The 22,092-nt window shown below is 39.7% G+C and overlaps 1 long non-coding RNA gene across 1 annotated transcript in view; it reads right to left on the bottom strand.

The window, feature by feature from the left end:
• Positions 1-3,811: 3,811 nt before the first annotated feature.
• LOC148127840 (uncharacterized) overlaps positions 3,812-22,092 on the bottom strand; it is a 59,089-nt gene continuing 40,808 nt past the window's right edge. The window contains exon 3 of the long non-coding RNA XR_015741150.1: positions 3,812-3,884. This is a non-coding gene — a long non-coding RNA (uncharacterized LOC148127840). The remainder of the gene's footprint in view (positions 3,885-22,092) is intronic.

Here is a 22,092-nt window from a genome sequence, read left to right as displayed (position 1 = left end):
AGGCCAGCCCTAACTGACATTTACAATGGCACCAACCTCAAACTGGTGATTCTGTAGGGCTAAACTATGGTAGCGGTAGGTTTGGTCCTAAGTTGATTGCATTTATGACTAAATCTACATAATTATTCCCCATTGGTGACTAGGGAGACATCATGTTGTTGGAAGTTTTCATAAGGAACTAAGGTTCAGTTGAAAATGGGTCCAAACAATAGTTCTGTGAGGAGAAGCAGTGGCTATATTTTCATCATATTTTAATTTCATTTCTGTGCTGTAAAGTAGTATATACAGTATAATAGCTATTTCTATTTTGCATGGGGGAGAACTGCATCTCCCAGATTTTATGAATGCTGTATGGTCTTATGACAAATTCCGGTCACATTTCTTTAAACGTATTATATTAGAAGTTCAATACCTTCAGTCGAGAAATCACGACAACCATTTTCAGTCACAATTGTTTTCAAAGCAGTATAGTTACACTGGGTATATTAATTTCCCGAGTTGCAATCCCTATAATTAGTTAAGAAAAACATAGGAACTCATCCAAAATTGTTTCCAGTTGGGCTTGTAGCATATAATATCCTGATCAAAGATGATTAGTGAAACATTAGAAACAATAATTCTAATTAAATTGAAATTTCAAATCTCGGGCATTTACAATGGAGGCCTTATAGCCATTCTATTATTTAGTGTTTGTGGAGAGCTTGACTAAAATGTGCCTCTTGTGACTTAGAGCACCCAGATGTATCCCTTGGCTATAGACAAGAGAGAAAAGGTGAAGACACTTTTTTTCTTCTCTCTCAAGAGCGCTCCACTATTCCGTTGATCCCAGGTAATTTGAGAATGCAAAGCCACTATGGAAGAAAAATCAAAATGCAATTGAACTCATTTCTGATATTATTCTTTATCTTATTTAAAGTATCTTACTGTATTATTCAGACCAAAGTATTTCCCAAAGCAGTTTTCATACTTACCTCAATCAGGCAAGCCCTGCCTGTATTCTTACAGTCTAAATATATGCAATTCTTCAGGAAATCTATGACAGGGTGGCATAAGAGAAATCAATCCGTCAATCAATGTGAAATGCAATGTTTTCCAATAATGTAACTGACATCACAAATAAGGGAATATTGGGTATTTTTGGCAGGGTGCCATTAGCCCAGGAGGTCTCATTTCTTTTAGACTAGAACTGAATTTGGCTTTTTCAGATACATGGCTGGGACCATCCAGAAGGGTGGGTAAGAAACACTAAATTTGATTCCATGTTAATGTACTTAAAATTTAATTAATCTGCTTAAAAAGATGACTCGGTGTGTCTTAAAAACCATTTCTTCCTTCAGCTCTATTAAAAGCTACATCTGCATTTTTGGCGGCATTCTGGAGAGGCTGCCTGAGGCCTTGAGGAGCTCCTAATTTAGGTGTTTCATATCATTTTTCCTAAATCTGGTACTCTCCCAATACATCAGGATCATGGCTGGCAGAATTCTTGATCTGCGCAGCCAATTGGCTGAGACTTCTGAGAGACAGCACCAATATATTGTGTGTGTGTGTGTGTGTGTGTGTGTGTGTGTGTGTGTGTGTGTGATGCTAGATTGGGAAAGAGCACTCAGAAACTCAGAAAGAAAAAAAATAAAAAGTGAATGAGGCTTCACATAGGGGAAATGGCCCCCGGCTGTCATTATTGACACCAGTTTTGTTTTGCACCAGTGTGAACAAATTCATTTAAGAATCTCTCTTTGGATGGTTGTGCTGTGGATGTGGCAACTCAGAATAGTCTATGGGAGATGTTTGGAGCAGAGCCGGTGCTTATGGCCCTCCATTGTATTCAGGCATTTTTTTGAAGTAATGCCCGAACAAGGCTTTGGGTCCCTAGAGAAACAATTGACTTTTATGCCATTCAGTAGCAGACATGAAATTTCCCTACAGTACTTCAAAAAGTTGTAAGTGCATGTGAATCAAGGTTAAATGCTACCAAAGCAATACTCTATTGTAATGTGAAACCATTATTTTCTATTTAAACTAATTATCAGGTTCCTCTTTCCTGTGTTTAGTTTTGGATAAATTTATTGCTCTTAAGCATCCGGTTAATACAGAGGTAAACCGTTCAAAGTCACAACGGCATTGAAAAAAGTGATTTATGACTGTTTTTCACACTTACGACCATTGCAGTATCCTCGTGGTCACGTGATCAAAATTCAGATGTTTGGCAACTGATTCATAGTTATGACGGTTGCAGTGTCCCGGGGTCATGTGATTCCCTTTTACAACCTTCTGTCAAGCAAAGTCAATGGAGAAGCCCCTTAACTTAACAACTGCAGTGGTTCACTTAAGAACTGTACCAAGAAAGATTATAAAATGGAGCAAAATTCATTTAACAATTGTTTTCGTTTAGCAACAGAAATTCTGGGCTCAATTCTGGTCGTAAGTCAAAGACTACCTGTACTTTGGCTTTGAGGGGGAACTGGCAACCCATGAAGCAAAGGCTGGAGAATAAACTCAGTCTTATCCATGAGGTCTGCTGAGAAGTCCAAAATGGTCTTAGTTCTGGGCAGGAGCATCTTTAACGAACCACAATGATGCCAAAATGATGACATGTGCAATGATGTCATGGCACAAATGCCAATATACCCTGACATCTGCCATAAGCATATATGCTGCAACATTCATATGAAGATGGTGACACATTCCTTATTACAGTTCCCGCCTGATTCAGCAGATACTACTAGTAAGCACATCAAGATACTGTGCCTTTGTATTGCATATTGGGATTTTTTTATAGTTTTGAGTAAAATAGTTCTTTTTCCATATTAAGATTATATGTTACACTGAAATTGTTGGAGGAAAAGGATTTCTAGTGTGTTGGAGGAAAACAATTTACATAAACACACACACACAAACACACACACACACACACAGAGGGAGTCTCCGGCTTATGACCACAAATTTCTGTTGTTAAGTGAGACATATGTTTGCTGAATTTTGCCCCATTTTATAACCTTTCTTGCTTCTATTGTTAAGTGAATCATCAGCTGTTGATAAGGTAGCAGCCTGGTTGTTAAGTGAAACTGACTTTGCTTGTCAGAAGATTGCAAAAAAGGGATCATGTGATCTTGGGACACAGCGACAGTCAGAAATATGAACCCGTTGCCAAGCATCTGAATTTTGATCCCATGACCATGGGGTTGCTGGAATGGTCATATCTGTGAAAAATGGTCATAAATCATTTTTTCCCCAGTGCCGCTGTAGGCTGAAAAACTGTTAGGCTGAAAAACAGCTTCTATCCCAGGGCCGTAGCTCTTTTGAATTCTGCTGTATAGTGCAGTGTTGGTATGGTGTCAGGGGTTTCCGGTTCAATGTGTGGAGGGTGAAGGATGTGTGTTTGTGTTTATTTTCATGGTCATGGTCATGATGGGTACTGAAGATGGTGTTTGATTTCGTTGTACGGGGTGCAATGACAATAAAGTAAACTAAACTAAACTAAGTTGAGGACTACGTTGTATTCCTTTAAAATGTTCTGCAGCTCTAGACTACCGTTCCTTTTGGTTTGGCCATGGACCCAAGCGGTCAGGATGAAGCGTGTGTTGAGTTTTTGAAGGAGAAAATACAGCATCATCAAACAGTCCTACAATCAATCAAGAGTCTCGAGCGGTAGACATGAACTGTGGCTCACCAACTGGACTGAAGCGAAGGATGGTATTACTTAAGTCAATAACTGAGCTGACCCTGGGAGAAAACAGAGAGTGATTAAGAACTTCCTGACTGACCAGGCAGCGCAAGTTGCACATATTACACATCTGAAGTTTTTGTGGTCATATGGTTGTGACCAAAAAGTCCACTCTAGTCTGAGCAGATGGCGACGCAGATGGATGCCGTCAAATCTGGTGACCCTGCAAACACAAAGGTTTGTTTTTCAGCGACTGATCTTTCTAGACCACGTCTGCTCTTAATCATACCTTGGTGTACCCGGCTGACTATTTCGGTGTCTTCAGTCAGAAATGGCCTGAATGATTACTCTCAGGAATTTCCTGCTTCCCATTAAGGCATATCCTGGTGGATCAGAGAGTTTGGTGACCTTGGTTCTTTTAGCTTGATTGCAAGCAGGCCTCATTATTCTACAGCCTGATCCTCCAGCTTGGATAAGTTCGCTTGTTATGAGCCTGCGTTGTTGCGTACAGCAATATAAGTGTACAATTAACTAGCTGTAGAGGCTCGGATAATTACGGGAGCAACAGTTTGCAGGTCAAACAATGTCCTTGTCGTGATCTGGATGGGAGTAATCACCTCCCTACCATCACCCCTCTAGTTTTAAGATGTCAGAACAGTGATGGGATTCAAATTTTTTTTACTACTGGTTCTGTTTATTGAACTTCACTTGCCATGCTCAAAGCATGTGTTATAAAAGCACAGTAAAGATAGACTGATTGCTTTTGCAGACTGTGCAACTTCATGAGACCAGCAAGACGGAAAGGCCTTGTGATAACATCCTTGTCTTCACACCTAGGATCATTGCTTGATTACCTTCCTCTTTATCTCCATTACATCAGTGCAAAACATTTGGGCCACATTAAATCACTATTTTCTGAGTGACTGCTAGCTATATGTAACTATCACTTCCTGCATTTATTTTTACCATTCCCTGTCCTACTTATTCACATGTGTGTTCATGCTTCTACCTTGGGATAATAGTTCATATCCGGAGGTGGTATTCAGCAGGTTCTGACCAGTTCTGGAGAACCGGTAGTGGAAATTTTGAGTAGTTTGGAGAACCACCAAATCCACCTCTGACTGGCCCCTCCCCCACCTATTCTCTGCCTCCCGAGTCCAAGCTGATTGGCTGGGTCTTCTTTTGTTTCCCTGCACAGGAGAACAGAGCTGGAAAGCAGGTTAGTGGGGTGAGGAGGGAATGGGATTTTGTAGTAACCTTCTCCTGACATGCCCACCAAGCCACATCCACAGAATCAGTAGTAAAAAATGTTGAATCCCATCATTGCATACATCTAATTAAGTTGGCTATAAGCCATGAAAATCTATACAGCGTTGTATTTCTTCCCTTTTCTTTAAAACATGCCGTACTGTTGTTTTTCTTCCTAACAATCTGATAAAGCTGTTTTTGAGAGGGGTGGAGGATATAGTGTTGATGTATTTTTCCTCTGCTTATTATAAAATTTTCTGTCCTGGCCTTTTCAGTCTTCTATTATACTAGAACATTAATAGCTAACCAGGATTGTTTTATGTATATTCTTTGTTTTAAAAAATTGTGGATGCTACTTTTTGACTTTTTCTTAAATGGAAGAATATAAAAATAGTCCAAAACAAATAAAAACTGCTGTGAAGTGAGGAATCGTATCTTCTTGATTATTTCTAGCTGCTAAGAATTGTATCATCAGCATAATAGCCAATATTGCTAGCAGTCACTACTGTGATACGATAATATTGTATGTGGTCTTGTATTTCTAATGTTTCATGTTTTCTTATCATCATCATCTTAAAAATTGCCTATCCACTGCAAGAAGACGGCCTCTTCCACACGTTTCCAATCAATATGGTCCTGAGCCAGTGGTGGTATTCTACTGGTTTGGCCCGGTTTGGCTGAACGGAGGATCATCTGTGAGTGAACCGGTTCACTCCAACAATCAGCTGCTGGGCCCTCCCACCCTCCCACCCGTTTCAGCTCTCTATGACCTTTATTTCCTGCTTTTCAACCTCAGCTCAGAGGTGGCATTCAGCAGGTTCTGACCAGTTCTGCAGAACCGGTAGCGCAAACTTTGAGTAGTTCGGAGAACCGGCAAACGCCACCTCTGACTGGAGATTTTACAGTATCCTTCCCCTGCCACGCCCACCAAGCCACGCCCACAGAACTGGTAGTAAAAAAATTTTAAATCCCACCACTGCCTCAGCTGCTTCATGCGGCACAGCCGATTGTCGCGCATCAGCTGTTTTACACACAGGCCGTGCAGCAGAAGGTGAGTTGCAAATGCTGCGCACGTGCAAAGCATGCGTTTGGTGTACACACATTCACACTGAACAGGTAGGAAATTTTTTTGAAAACCACCACTGTCCTGAGCTTTCTTTTGCCAGTTAGGCCCACAATACTTGCTGATGTCATCGATCCATCCCGTTTTAGGTGTCTTTCGTGATCGCTTTTTATCAAGTGGGATCCATTCTATGACTGCTTTGCCTGTCCACCTGCCATCAGTCCTTCTTGTTCATTTATTTATTTATTTTTATTGGGTTTGTCAATTGCTTACAAGATAATAGGAATAAGTAAAAACATAGTTATGAATACATGGATACATATAAGAAAAATAAAAGAAACAATAGGACAGGGACGGTAGGAATGTTGGTGCGCTTATGCACGTCCCCTACAGACCTCTTAGGAAAGGAGTGAGGTCAATAATAGACAGTCTAAGGTTAAAGTTTTGGGGGTTTGGGGAAGAAACCACAGAGTCAGGTAGAGTATTCCAGACATTGACCACTCTGTTGCTGAAGTCGTATTTCTTGCAATCAAGTTTGGTGTGGTTAACCTTGAGTTTGTATCTATTGTGTGCTCTTGTATTATTATGGTTGAAGCTGAAGTATTCATTGACAGGTAGGACATTGCAATGTATGATTTAGTGGGATCCATTCTATGACTGCTTTGCCTGTCCACCTGCCATCAGTTTTTCTTGTTATGTGCCCATTTCCCATTTCCACTTCAATTCTTTTATTTTCTTGCCGATATTGTATTCTTACATTTGATCTTTAATCCATGTGCAGGTTTTCCTATCTTGTCTTTACTATCTATGAAATAAGATAATTTTATATTCCAATGAATAATTGGAATGTCATTTACACCACAAAGAGAATTTTGTAGTATGAGAATCCTGTCTATTTTTCTAATCAAACACTATATTCCACTTAGATCAGGGCTATGCAAATCTAGGCAACCATTAGATGTTAATAAAGAGATTTTAAAATGCCACTTTTTTACTGCAATTTAGTGATCATCTGGATGGTTGCAGTCTATTCATGGTTGCCTTATCCTTTAATTCATCAAGACATTCCCTACATAACCTACAGACTATGATATTCTTGAGAATATTTTGAAGTTACAGCTGCCATATGAAAATCCCTAATCTCCTTTTTGCTATCTTGAAGGCTACTGAAAATCTCTTTCCCCATCCCATCAGTTGTTTTCATAATCTTCCATATAAGTATGGTTAATAAAAAGCATTATTTACCTTTGGATTTGGTTTAGATAGATGACAAATAGGTGATAGATGGTTTACTACTGCAATTGCTTTTGATGCAGTCTTGTCATAATTAAACCAATTTTTAAAATATATTTTGTTGATATGTTTTTTGAAATTTAGAGATAGAAAGATCCCTATCTATCCCCCAAACAATAGTGAGGATTCAGTATTCTTTTTCTTTATTGTGTGAAATGTTTACCACAAAAGAAGTGGACTTCTGTATTACATGAATAAACCAAGTGCATCATTTAGAGTACGGATGCCCAGTATTAGAATGACTGAAAATGAATGCACTGCAATTTAAAAGCAAACAACAATGATTGATCCAATCTGGGTCAGTCACAGAGACCAGAGGTTTAGTCTTCCAAGCTTTTGGACTTGTGCTGGAGCCCAATGGGTCCTCCAGCACAAATCCAAAAGCTTGGAAGACTAAACCTCTGGTCCCGGTGACTGACCCAGATTGGATCCTGCAACATTATCCTGGGACATTTTCCTTCATTCATAACAGTGATTGAATCCTGCAAAACTGCAGTAATGTGAAGACATTTTAATAACTAAAACTCCTCTATATAGGTTCTTATCCTTCATATCAGATAGTATGAAGAACTGGTCTACACCAGAACCTTGAATGATTAAATTGTTCTTACATAATGATATTAGTTTATTATTTCAAAACTTAATGAATCCAGCCTCACTTGCCTAAAAGACATCCCTATTCACTGGCAGCTTAGGGTTAATCCATTCAAGTCCACCACAAATGTACTCAGTACTTGGTGGCTTGCAGGCAAAACTATAGACTCCTATGAAAACCATGATGCTTACATGGGAGGCAACCGCTTCTAATGTATTGCAAACGTTACTGCAAAATAAAATAATTTCAAATGATGAAAAATTAATGGTTGAACTCATCTTCGTATCCACATCTTTTAGACTACAACTAATGAGCCAATCCATTATGGCCAGCTAGACACTTCCACCCAAAAGTTAAGCTGCCCATACGAGCCCCTCCAGTCTTCCTCTTTCTTTTCAACCTCCCAATCCACATCTTATTGTTGACTGCCAGCTCCTTCTTAAGACTTATGTTTATGGAATTCAGCAGGAAAGGACTTCCTACAAAGACTCATGGACACACAAATGACTTTTTTTTTTTAATTCAAAGGTATGGACGAGAGGCAGAGCTTATTTTTATCCATGAAGAACCAGAAAAAGAGGGGGATCAATGGAAGAAGGGACAAGGCCTTGCTGAAGATATTCATATATCAAAGAGAGCAACAAAATTCTCTGGAAAAACCCCAAAAATTAGAGGTAGGCAACCTAGAGAAGGTATGCTCCATTTTCTTTGCATGCCCCTAAGAGCTGGAGTGCTGGCCAGTTTGTTGTGGCCGGTTCCTAACCTATAATCACATTCTAGAGGAGACAGTGCCAAAGGAGCTAATGACACCTATTCAGAGTCTTTGAATACTATTTTTCTAACCTCAGAAAAATCACACAAAATACAGACAGGGATAAATATCAAGCGTTGTATGTTTTAAATTTTAGAAACTATTTTCCCCTTTCATAAAAGAAAAAAAAGTCAAGTTCTGTCCAAATTCCTTTATTAACTGGAAACTAGGAATGATATTCTTTCTGGTTTGGGCCTTTCTCCCTTCACTTTTAAAGATGAGAGAAAGATCAAAGTAGCTGTCATTGAGTGCTTCCTACCCAGTGATGTAATTCAAATTTTTTTACTACTGGTTCTATGGGTGTGGCTTGGTGGGCGTGGCAGGGGAAAGGATACTGTAAAACCTCCAGTCAGAGGTGGTATTTGCCAGTTCTCTGAACTACTCAAAATTTCCGCTACCGGTTCTCCAGAACTGGTCAGAACCTGCTGAATACCACCTCTGCTCCTACCCATTAATGAAAAAGACAGAAACCATTAATCCATATACCAGGAGATTGAGAAAAAGACAAACCATCTAGCTGTCCCAAAGACGATGCTCTGTGTATGTTTGTGTGTGACATGCAATTTGGTTATATGAACTGAATCTTTTTCGGAACACTTTCTTGTGCCTAAGTCTTCCTTTTTTTTAATCCTAGGACAGCAAGTGTGACTGGCTGGAAAGAGGGGGCACTTTTATTGTCCTCTCGTAGAATAAAGTAGGATAATAAATAGAACCGTAGGACCATTGAAAGACAGTCTTTTTAAATTTTATGAATTTACACTAGAGTCACGGTTAAGGAGGAGGAGGGGAACCAAACTACATCAAGTTGGCCTTGCTTCCTTACCTCTGATCTGTCTGTCTCAGTGACCCCAGTAAATTCAACCCCGGGGTCTCATTTAGACTGATTTATAGTGGGATTTAGGAGGGCTTATTTCTAAGGGGGCTGGTTCTTTTTATTGCAAATCAGAGACACCACTTCCTGCTCTGGTAGTAGAATGTTTTGGTGGCCTATCAGGTAATCCATAGGCAGATGGAAGAAAAATAATATCTTGGATGAAGGTTTGCATGAAAAAGAACAGTAACAGGTGTCAGTAAAAAAACAACAACAACGAGGCCGCACTTTGTACTATAAAAGAGGTGGGATGAAATTTACCACTTTAATTCTCACATGAACATTCACCCAGTTGGTCTGGTGGAGAGAGTTGCAACCATTTTGAACATCTTTGTCTCACTAAGCCTTTATGTTAAAACTTTGAGAGTCTTGGTTAAGTAGACTTAACCAAGACTCTCAAATCTACCAAGTTTACTACATTTATATGGCTGTGAACCATTTAATGCTACAAAGTCCAAACAAGTACTTTGAATTGACTCCAGAAACAACCTGGTAACTTTAGCAATGTAGTTATTTTAAGGAGAGATTTTAATACAACTCCCAGGGGGCGGGGAAAACTGCAGATGGATTAAAGTTCTCCTGTAATTTCCAATTTCAAAGGCAGGTGACTATAAAAATGCATGAAAATGGTTAATCCCGCGGGGGTGGGGTGGGTGGGTGGGAGATGATTTAGGTGCCAATAATAGCAAGCTTTTGTAATCATAAGAGGATGAAATTCCCCAAGCTTGAAATCCAAGTTTGGGATTACTGTCAACGGCAACGGTTTATGTTGAACTGAAAGGAAATTCATCAAGGTCAATTGGGACCACGGTGGCATGTTAATAAATAGAAATGGGATACAATTCATTTCATGATGTGCTCTTATCATTGATTTTATGCGTGGGTTTGAGCTTTATAGCATCTCCGCACAATGTGCCCATTTTTCATCTTAATTTTGATGCCATTGAAGGATATTAGGCTAGTGGCAAGGACTTATTGTTGTAACAACTGCCTGAAAGTATTTTTCAGGTCTTTATTTCACTTTGTTAAACATTGTGTCATTTAATAATTCTATAACTCTCTTGGAATGTATGATAGCAACCCGGAAATCAATGACTTTAAAGGCATTTTTCAGACTTTCCTATAAAGGTAGAAACAGAAGGTAACTTCTCTAACATGGGGCAGCGTTGGTAAAAAAACAAAAAACAAATAAAGCTTGTGTGCCTTTCCTGAACATGGGCTGCCCAAGACTGAACAAGCAAGTTTTACATCAGTTCTCAAAACAAAGAGAGTACTTCCGTAGTGGAAGCTGAGTAGTGCTGACCAGTATCTTACATATGTATGCTTTGTCTGTGGGATGCCAGGGTGGGGATATTCCACAAGGAAGAGATGTGGCAATGTCTGGAGTCGGGGAAAAAACCTCAGCGTGTCTGAATAAAGAGTTGTTTGTGCAATCAGGAATGTTAAACCCTGAGCTGAAAAGGCTCTGAGATAACCAGAACAGCCTCATCATCATCAGTCCACAAAGAAAGCTTCCTGAATAAAGCTGCCTGGAAAGATTGCAACATGCGAACGGGGCTGAAATCTGTACAGGACAATAGCCTTCCTGGCCATAGGTATTTGGCTAAATTGTGTGGGAGTGGAGGAGAGAGAGAAATCATGTGATGTTTTTAATCTTATTTAATTGACCCTTTGGGAAGTATTCGTCAGATTCTTTATAATCTGTCAAAGATTATATTTATATTATATCCAGAAATATTTCACAAGAAGAGTTCTCCACTCCTCGTTGCAGAATACTTTATGCCACCAGACTTGAAATTCTAGACCTAGAAAACCTAGAACTATGCCGCCTTCGGTCCGATCTAAGTATAGTATATAAAATCCTACATTGCAATGTCCTATATCCATATAGGAATATCCATCCACCTTGCTGCATTCTAACCACTGGACCACCATGGTGATACAATGAAATACCAGCTATTGCTTCATTGTGCGATTGTAACTTGTCACTATCACTCACATCTCTCACAGCAACCAGAAGACCTAGAAAACCTAGAACTACGCCGTCTTCGGTCCGATCTAAGTATAGTATATAAAATCATACATTTCAATATCCTACCTGTCAATGAATACTTCAGCTTCAACCATAACAACACAAGAGCACACAATAGATACAAACTCAAGGTAAACCGCACCAAATTTGATTGCAAGAAATACGACTTCAGCAACAGAGTGGTCAATGTCTGGAATACTCTACCTGACTCTGTGGTTTCTTCCCCAAACTCCAAAAACTTTAACCTTAGACTGTCTACTATTGACCTCACCCCTTTCCTAAGAGGCCTGTAGGGGGCATGCATAAGCGCACCAACATGCCTACCGTCCCTGTCCTATTGTTTTTTTAATTTTTCATGTATTCATAATTCTGTTTATACTTATACCTGTTATCTTATAATCTCTTGACAAAATAAATAAATAAATAAATAAATTTCAAAAGAGTTTTGACAATAAGCCTTTCCTAATTATTGCTGAAACTGCCGAGGAAAGTTTGGGTAGGCAGCAAGCATTTCTGAGTGGAGTGTTTGGGGTAAAGGACCCATGGCTCTCCCAGTGTTATAGAGCAAGGTAATCTTGGCTGGGATTGATAAAAGCTGAGAGAAATTGAACCTAGTTTGTAGACGGACAGGAAACCACAAGGTAATCCAGTTTCCAGTAATCAATCCAGTAATCCAGAGAGCCACTTTGGCATGGGGATAATAAGAACATCAGGCTAGAAACCAGGAGCAGTGAGTTCTTGCTCCACCTGAGCCATGAAAGCTGGGTGGGAAACTTTGGGCCAGTTGCACTCTTCTTTCTCTCAGCTCTACCTACCTCTCAGGGAAAAATTGTGGGGAAAATAGCAAACCAAAGAAATTACGGCAGGAGATAAGAAAAAGATAACTAAAACAAGTTTAAAGCGTCACATGTGCTAAACTTCTCCATACCTTCCATCTTTGAAAACTTTCCTCGCTTCCAACAATACTTCCTAGTTCACTTTTTAAAATTCTCGGACGTCTTTTTGAGGCTCTTCTCAATTCATGCTGTTCTTATCCTCCTCTTTATTTATTTATTTTTGTTTATTTATTAGGTTTGTTCAAGTTGCTCCGTCTGACTTACAAAATACTCTGGGTGAATCCTGTATCTGAAGAGTGGCTGTGTAGGTACAGGTAGTGCGTTACTTGCAGCCATTTGTTTAGTGACTGTTTGAAGTTACAACTGAAACGGTGTCTTATGATGGATCACGGCATCCCATGATCCCATGATCAAAATATAGGGGCTTGGCATCCAGCATGTATTTATGACAGTCATGCAGTCCCGGGGTCATATGAGCACCATTTGTAACCTTCCCAGTCAACTTCTGACAAGCAAATCTGGAGGAAACCAGATTCGCGTAATGACCATATGATTCACTTAACAAATGCAATGATTCGCTTATCAAATGCAATGATTCGCTTAACAAATGCAATGATTCGCTTATCAAATGCAATGATTCGCTTAACAAATGCAAAGATTCGCTTATCAAATGCAATGATTCACTTATCAAATGCAATGGTTCGCTTATCAAACGCAATGATTCGCTTAACAAATGCAATGATTCGCTTATCAACTGCGGCACAAGAGATTGTAAAACGAGGCACAATTCACTTAACAACTGCCTCACAGCAATGGAAATTTTGGACTCAATTGTGGTTGTATGTTGTTGTCTACCTGAGACACAAAACAGTTAGGAATCTGGCTGCTACCATACCAGGGTGCAAAACAAGGCCAGACATATGCAGGAGAGGAAGTTCCTTAAAATTGGATGGGCATATTACCCAGGTCAAGGCTCTGTCCAGCTCAGCGGATGCCTGCTCCTGTTCCCACGCTCCAGCCGCCTCTGCCTCCCGTGTGGCCCACAGCCCCACCCTGTTTCAGGGCTGCCTTTGATGGAATCCCAGACAAGTTGGCTTTAAACTTGGAACCCTGACACCTAGCTTTTGAACCTTTAAGTTTCAATGTCTGTGGAGATCCTCTGTCATCCAGGTCATTTGGTTGCCCCAAAGGTCTTTTTTCAAGAGGCAGTTGAAAAAGACCAGATGACTGCAAGGAATATAAATCCTTCCATTCTCCACCATTTAGTCAGAACCAAAGAAGCTTCTCGGGTGAGAAGCGAAACATCTTCGAGAAAAAAATAAAAATAAAGAAAGTCTAGTTGCTTCTTGAAAAAGCACCTTTGGGTTTAGGTTTCAGTATTTATATATTGAGAGCAGACAGTGAGATGCTCACGAGCTCCACATGCCTGCAGGCTATGGACATCCACAGAGGATAAAAGGGGTGCACAACATGTGCCTTGTGATGACATCAGGCAAACGATGCAGTCTACCTACAGCATGGGTGTCAAACCCGATCGTGTCATGTGATGTAACATATCACGTTTTCCCCCTTCTTGAAGCTAGGGTGGGCATGGCCTGCACCAGTGGTGGGATTCAATTTTTTTTTACTACCGGTTCTGTGGGCGTGGCTTGATGGGCGTGGCAGGGGGAAGGATACTGTAAAACCTGCAGTCAGAGGTGGGATTTGCCGGTTCTCCGAACTACTCAAAATTTCCACTGCCAGTTCTCCAGAACTGGTCAGAACCTGCTGAAAACCACCTCTGGCCTGCGCATGATGCATCCAGCCCAAGGGCCGTCAGTTTGACAGGCCTGGCCTACAGAGATAAGTCGGTGAACACATCTTTTGTGCAATGATGTTACAATGTACATGTTGTCCATTGGACATCCTTGTTGTTTGTCTGTGCCCCAAACACCTCCCTTTCCCCTTCAGACATTTTCAAAAACATTCCTTGTAATTTTAAATATTAGCTGGAAATCTGTCCTCCTGCAAAGGAAAACAGCGCCTTTGCCTCCACCTTGGATTTTTTTTTTAAGAGGAATGCTTTGCAACACAATTTGGTTTCCAGAAAAAGGCCTCTATTTTCATTGTAAAATTACTGTGTGTACTAACAAAATTATAAATCATCTACCAATACATATAGAAAATGTTTGTGGATGTCTAATTTATGTGGATGCATATTTAGTCTGCTACAGAAAACCAAATCTGCCTAGAGATCCAACTCGGGCAGGGTACAAATACTGCAAACAAATTAACAAATAACACGTCAGTTATTCCTTGAGTGGATCTGGTTAGTTAAAAAAAGAAACTGTCATCAATTTTGCTGGACTTTTCATGCAGTTACTACAGGTAGTCCTCAACTTACAACGGTGTAATTTAGTGACCGCTCAAAGTTACAAGGGCATCGAAAAAAGGGACTTATGGTCGTTTTTCACACGACCATTGCAACATCCCCACAATTCAGATGCTTTTCAACTGACTCATATGTCCAGTGTTCAACATTAAAATTACAGGTAATCCTCATTCAGCGAACACAATGTGGACTAGCAACTTGTTTGTTGCTAAGACAACTGTAAGTGAAACTATGATGGTGGTTAGGTCATAAATCAGCTACTTTTGCCTTACAGACCTGCAAAGGTCATCAATGTAAAAAAAAAATCTCAGAAAGAGGTTCCCTCCTCTTCTTAAAAATAGAACAATTCCACGTGGTTTTTAATAGCCTTTAAGTCCCTTGAAGCTTATTTTTGTTTGAAGCTGCAGTCTTAGAGCGGTTAAAACAATTGTATAATGGAATGAGATCAAGGAACCGAATCACTCAGGCTCCCTATGCTGTCTTGATGTTTCTTACAGTTAATCGCTTTTTAAATGACTATGAAATAGTATAGAACAAGTACAGCACAATAACGGTATATTGTATGCAGAGATGAATGCAGAGGTCTGATATCCTTCAAGGATGTTGGACTTCAGCTCCTATATACCCAAACAACTATGTCTGTTGACAGGGGATTATGAAAGGTGTAGAACCAAAGATCTAAAGAACCGCTGCTTCACCACTCCCTAAATCTTTTAGAATACTATCGATGTGAAATAGACAGAAGGGATCCTTCTTCCCGTAAGGACTACCCATATTTAAAATATATACTATACTTAGGTAACTTGCTCTGTTTTCCCTTCCATGCTAAGGTGTGGTGAGGAGCTGCCTAGGAGGGTGTATTTTCAGTAATGGACCCCTGATCTCAGAAGGCCTCTCTGGTGAAACACATCTGGCATAAGACACAGATCTTTCTATCTTTCTTTTACTTCATTGTTGCTTCCAACACTGATATATAATATAGCATGATACAGCATAAAATATGACATATTTCTAAAACTATAGCCTATCAGTTATATTTGTGAGACTCTTCTGAAGGAAGGTAAAACACAAATGAGAAGGAAAATCAGCCAGAGCTCTAGCTGTTGTGAAATTGACAAGGGGTTGAAAGCAAGAAAGAGAATTAAAGCTGGTTGTGTTCAGTGGTAATACTGCTGTAGTTTGTGTAATCCCCTCATGAAATCATCTAAAGGGCAGGCATGTCTCCAAGGGGAAATGGAAGGCAGAGGTTGTGCTGATTTTTATATCCCCAAGGGATTCATAGCCGTGAAAGATTTCATATATATATATTTTATAAATGTTGCTCAACCTTGGCAGCTTGAATGTGTGGACTGCAGTTCCCAGAATTTCCCAGCCAGTGTTGTAGTTAGCCAGGATCAGGTGCAGATGGCTGATGACAGCGAGGATTCTGATGAGTGGCCAGGATCATCAGGGAGTGGACTGCTGTCTTCAGAGATTGTGGGGGCTGGCATCAGTGATGAGGAGGTTCCCGAGGAGCCTGTGCCAAGTGCACGTGCACAAAGGATTACTTGGAGGAAAGAACAATTATAACAGCATAGGCAACTCGGGAGTAAGGCTGCAAGGTAATGGCCCGTCCCTCAAGAGGATAAAAGCCAGGTTTGAAAAAGCGTTCTTTGCAGAAAGCAAAGAAGCTCTGAAGCTCAACTTATGGACATCTTAGTTTGTGTTTGGAGAATCTTGTAAATTAGTTCTTATCTCTGGGTTTTTGGAAGCATTAACGAACACCTTGGCAAGGCTCTTTCTTGTCGGAGCTAATTAGTGGAAAGCAGCCTTTTATCTGTAAAGGAACAGAATTCGTTATTAAACCTTAAAAGGTGGGGGCTGCTGCCTTTGTGTTTGCTCTTTGGGAACCCGGTTGGGTCAGAACAATCAGTCTCAGAATTCTGGGACTATTAAAGGAATAAGAGTTGGAAATTATGCAAATTGGCAGGTAGAAAAAGGATTTAGAAATAAGAATATGCACAGGCGGAACTGGGGCCTGCATTTGTAGTGTTATTGATTCCCAAAATATATGTTCCTTCTAGCAACTTCTACTGCTCCCATAGGCAAGTTCTATATGCAGTGTTTGTTGTGTTGTATGACTACATTTTGTATTTCCTCCCCTTGAGAAGGTCACCTACAGAAATCCTTTCCTTATTCTCTCCTTTCCCCCATTCTCTCTCTCTCTTGACTCCATCCTCTTCTTGTCTTATACCACATCTAATTGTACAGTTAGCATTGCGTGTACACCAGTCAGAGGTGGTATTTGCCGGTTCTCCAAACTATGCAAAATTTCCACTACCGGTTCTCCAGAACTGGCCAGAACCTGCTGAATACCACCTCTGATGTACATCTTTAAAAAGCAAATACAAAAAAACCTGGCCAAAATAAAAAAGGATATTCTTAATGGGGTCACGATTCCTCTCAAGTGTCAGATCTGCAGTTGGTTGGTGTTGTTGGATTCATCCCTTGGCTGAATTTTCCCGAGCTTAAATAGCTCTTTTAAACAGAACTTTGCCACAATCAAGCAGATTGTATTATTTCCCACAACTGGGGCATGGCCACAGAGGCCTCCTTTACTACTTTCTTTGATTTTGGGTGAGAGTCATTTTTATCGTTCTGACCATTGCATGGATTTTGGGGAGGTCATTTTTATTCTGGTTGCTTCTTTTATGTATTGATTAAATTTATATGCTGCCCATCTCACTATCAAGTGACTCTGAGAGGTTTGCAACATCATAAAAACACACCATAAAAGTATGAGAACATTGGCACCATTAAAAGATTCAGCACTAAAATTAAAACACTAAAAATGAAATCGAGATAATGAAGGTCAAATACAGAAATGGGGTAGGGTTACGTTTAGGAGTGAAGTTAGGTTCCTTATTTTTATAATTGAAACTACTGCTTACTTATTTGTGATATGAATTTAATATCTAATTTTTATGATAGAACTTTGATTGTGTATCATTCCTGTAATAGATGTTGTTGCAGAAAAAGAAGAATGGATTTATTTATTTTTTTAAAGTCGGGGGAAGCACCAACAAAGACTCAAGGATGAAGCAGTAACATTGGATGGCTTCTTGGAAGCCAGTATCTGCATAATAATTTCTTTCTTCATTTTAGTTCATGGGATCTGATCCAAAAAAGAAAAAACGTGTAATTCAAGGACTTTGCTGCTTGATTGACTGCTTATTAGCTGATAAGCAGCCATAAAGTTTTTAGTTTTGTGGGTTAAATGTGTTATTTTATCTGATCTTTCTGATCATAACGCTATGAAGATGATCAGCAAAAAGCTATGCTAAGCCAAGGATATGCTTGTATGTCATGAAGAATTTCACAACTCGACTCCATTTAGAAAACAAATACCTTTTTAATCAGGTATCGAACCACTGGTATCTGGTCTGTTGATCCCACGCATAAAGGAGGCCGACCTACAGCGTATCTCACTTACTTAAAACTGAGCCTTTTGGAAAAAAAGTGGGGATTGGCAAAACTCTATTCACAATATTTGTAAATAATTTGGAATTTCATAATGCAATCCTAAAATCATTTTTATGAGATATTCCCATGAATTGAATGGGTCTTATTTACTTTGGACTAAATAGAGCAAACCTTGTCTAGAAGGAGGCGTTATGTTATATTATGAGGTTTCTTCTCGGCAAGCAGCCCCAGTTATGTGCCTTACTTCTGAATTAGGGTGGTCTTGTTTAGGAAGAATGCTGTTCTGAAAATTTCTGGCATTGACAAACATACACTGTCATCTACTCCTAGCTAGAAGGGAATCTCTATATTGTCTCATCCCAGTGCCCCGTTTCTGCATTTGGTAGACCATGCCCAAAGTGAGAAATGTCCTCAGACAAACAATTCTTGCACAGTCTCTAATGCTCAAGATGAAAAATGACCTCAACAATAATAAGATAAATTGAGGACATTGTTTGGGTCTTCTCTTATTGTCATCTTTCATCCCTTTTTCCCATCCAAGCTGTAGAATTCCTTATGGGTTTTTCTCCGTTCCATTCATTCTTCTTCTTTTTTTTCATCACCTTTCTTTTCTACCCTCCTCAAGAATCTCCTTGGGAATCTGTTTCTGTTTTCATTGGTGGTGTCAGGTTAAGCCCTGGCCTTTTACTTTAAGCATTTATTGATGGATTATTTCCTGTTATGTTTCGTAAGGTCCAGTTCTGCAGCTTTATTTGTTCTTAAGGGGCAAAACATGACTTTGCTAATTTAAAACAAATGGTAGCCCTGGTAACCTGCTCCATGATTGCCTCTAAAATTCTTATATGTGGGAAGATGAGCTGATTCTTCCAAATCATACTGACTAGATTGGTCCAGTATGCTTCAGCTGATGAGTAAATTAACTCATTTTCTTGATTTGTACAATGCTTTGAATAATAAATGAATATTATATAGGCTGTGTTGATGTAACACTTTCAGCTATGAAAAAACTAACTAAGCTTAATACCAACTAAGTAGATCTATAGTACATACAGGTTCTCATCTGACCTTATCAAGCAAGCTGTGTAAAGTTGCTTTGATGCTATTATTACCTGGAGGGAGGCTGGGGCTTTAGGAAATTAGACTTTCTTTGGGTTGTTGTTGCTGCTGCTGTTGTGTAGCAGCAATACTTCTGATTAAGAAATAACATTTCACTGACTGCTAATTTGAGCTCTGTATAAATATTTTGCAAGCAACCAGGGCAACCACTGCTAGAAAGTGACAGCAGTCCTTTCCAAAGACTCAGTTCTTTGCCTTTGTGAGAAATAAATGGTTTAATTTGCATGCTTTGCGTTCTACCTCTTTGTGTGTGTGTGTGTGTGTGTGTGTGTGTGTGTGTGTGTATGTATGTATGTATGTATTTATGTATTTTTATTTGTTTTATTTATTTATTTATTTATATTCTGCCTTTATTATTTTTACCAATAATTCAAAGTGACAAATATACCCACCTTCCTCCTCCTAATTTCCCCATTACAAGGTGAATTGGACTGAGAGAATGACTGGGCCAAACATACCCAGCTGGCTTTCATGGCTAAGTCAGGACTAGAATTCATGGTCTCCTGCTTTCTAGCCTTAACCCCTGGACCAAACTGGCCCTTGTCATCTTGTTTCCCATCCATTTTTGTTGCTTTTGGAAGATGGATCTCCTCGTCTTCTGACCAACAGGGCAGCACAGTCCAAACTAAGCCCATGCAACTTGATCCCCATAGCAAAGCTAAGCCCACTCCCCACCTAGTTACTTAGAGCATCTTCATAGCATCACCCAGCCATCACTGAAAAGATGGAAATCTTCTCATTCCTGTTATTTTTGGCACAACTACAGTTGGGCAACTCTCGAAGATGCTTTAAGTCACCAGCAAGGAAAGTTATCAAAACTTGGTCTCATAGAAGCTATTGGCTCATGAGGGAGGCTTATCTGAATATAGGTAGTCTTCAACCTACAACAGTTTAGTGACCATTCGAAGTGACAACGGCATTGAAAAAAGTTACTTATGACTGTTTTTCACACTTATGACCTTACAGAATCCCCGTGGTCACGTGATCAAGTGCTTGGCAACTGACTCTATTTATGACTGTTGAAATGTCCCAGGCCATGTGATCACTTTTTGTGACCTTCTAACCACAAAGTTAATTGGGAAACCACATTCATTTAACACGCGTATAAGAAATTTGGAGAAAAATACTACTCTGAGCAAAAACTGTTGGCCAGTTTGTGTAAAGTTGGGGTAGCCCTTTGGATGTTGCCCAAGTACAACGTAATTTCCCCTCACAATTGATAATTACAAACTGTTGACCTGTTGAGAATTGCAGTTTGGTACAACAAGGCAAGCAAGCAACAGAATCTCGATAATGAATGTAAGGAGTCAGAAGTTGGATGCAATCTTCTTTGGAAGGAGAGGAATGATACGGGTTTCTACATAAGTAGATTTCAATCTATTGGCTTTCAATTCAAAAGGGTGTGTATGTGCAGAAAAGTGACTTTTTTCCCGTGGGATCAAAGGTTTCTCTTTTTCCTTTTTAATGATGTACATTGAGGTGGACATTGAAATTTAAACAATTGATGCTCACTTTGGGCTTCACCGTCAGAGGCCCAACTTCATGTTTAAGTTTATACCATACTTTCAGGAATGAAGGCAGACAGGGGAGGGAAGGTGGGAGGAAAGTCACCTATGACAATCTTTGAGAAACATAACACACCTCTTGATTCCGACTTATCAGGCTTGGATTGTAACCTTCCTTTGCATATTTTCATCCCGTGAATTATGCAATTTCATCCTGTGAATTCATGCCATTTTTCTGTTCTTTCTTCTGTTGGGCAGTTAATTTCCTAGATATCCCAAAATGCAGCATTACTACATGGAGGGAAAAATAACGGGTCTTACAAAACATTCAGATAGGCAAAGAAGAACTGTGGCAATTGCAAAGGGCAAGGGGAGGCATGTTGGTCAAGCTCGTTTTGATCTTTTTTTTTTGTTTTGGTTTAGGGCAGATGTCTAGTCTTGTGGCTGAATTTCTCATTTTAATGAGCAAGTTTCATTTGGTCATCCGCAAGCCATGACTGCGGGATGGCAGTGCTGCCTCGGTTTCATTATTGGAACGTACAACAATAAAGTCCTCCTTTCTGTCTCCTTTCTTTTGGAACCCAGAGGGTCAAATCTGGGGAATGATGCAAAAGGCCAGCATCTAATACAAATGAGATTCTCTTTCTCTAAGCTCAGGATGTGTTCCTGGCATTGCACGACAGCCAGAGACAAGAAAAAGGCTCTGTTCATTTCAGGGAACAGAAATCATATTCTCTAGACCCAATCAGCACCTTAGCTGATCTCTCAGACCTTGGGAAAGGGTGTTTGTGGAGTTCCTATGATTTTGGTTTGTTTGATGCTGAGTTAGCTGTTGGTTGGTTGTGTTGTCTTCTGATGTGTGTTACTTTTTATTTTAATTGTATGCCGCCCAAAGCTGGACAGCTTTGAAATATATACATGCTACTTTTAGAGCTCAGTCCTCTCCTATGCCTGCTTATTTCCTATATAAAATACCATTAAAATCCATTGACCAATTACAGTTTATCAATTAAATACTGAGACTCTACTTGGTTGAGTATCTGGCTACATGTCAATTAGTTTTCCAGACATAAAGAACCTAAGCAGAGGAAAGCAGAGGAAAAGCACAGCTTTTCTAGAGTGTGGTAATATATCGTATAGTAATGCAGATCTCAGTTATAATAATGTTTGGATGCATGGATTTGGATCTCTCATATCTAATATATGTAGAAGGGGTGTGTGAAAGATC

Source organism: Pseudonaja textilis, chromosome 1, assembly GCF_049901715.1.
Source record: "Pseudonaja textilis isolate UNSWEBS1 chromosome 1, rPseTex1.2, whole genome shotgun sequence".
NCBI lineage: Eukaryota > Metazoa > Chordata > Lepidosauria > Squamata > Elapidae > Pseudonaja > Pseudonaja textilis.
The sequence above is the reverse complement of the archived record's forward strand: the minus strand, read 5'-3'. Positions and strand labels throughout refer to the sequence as shown.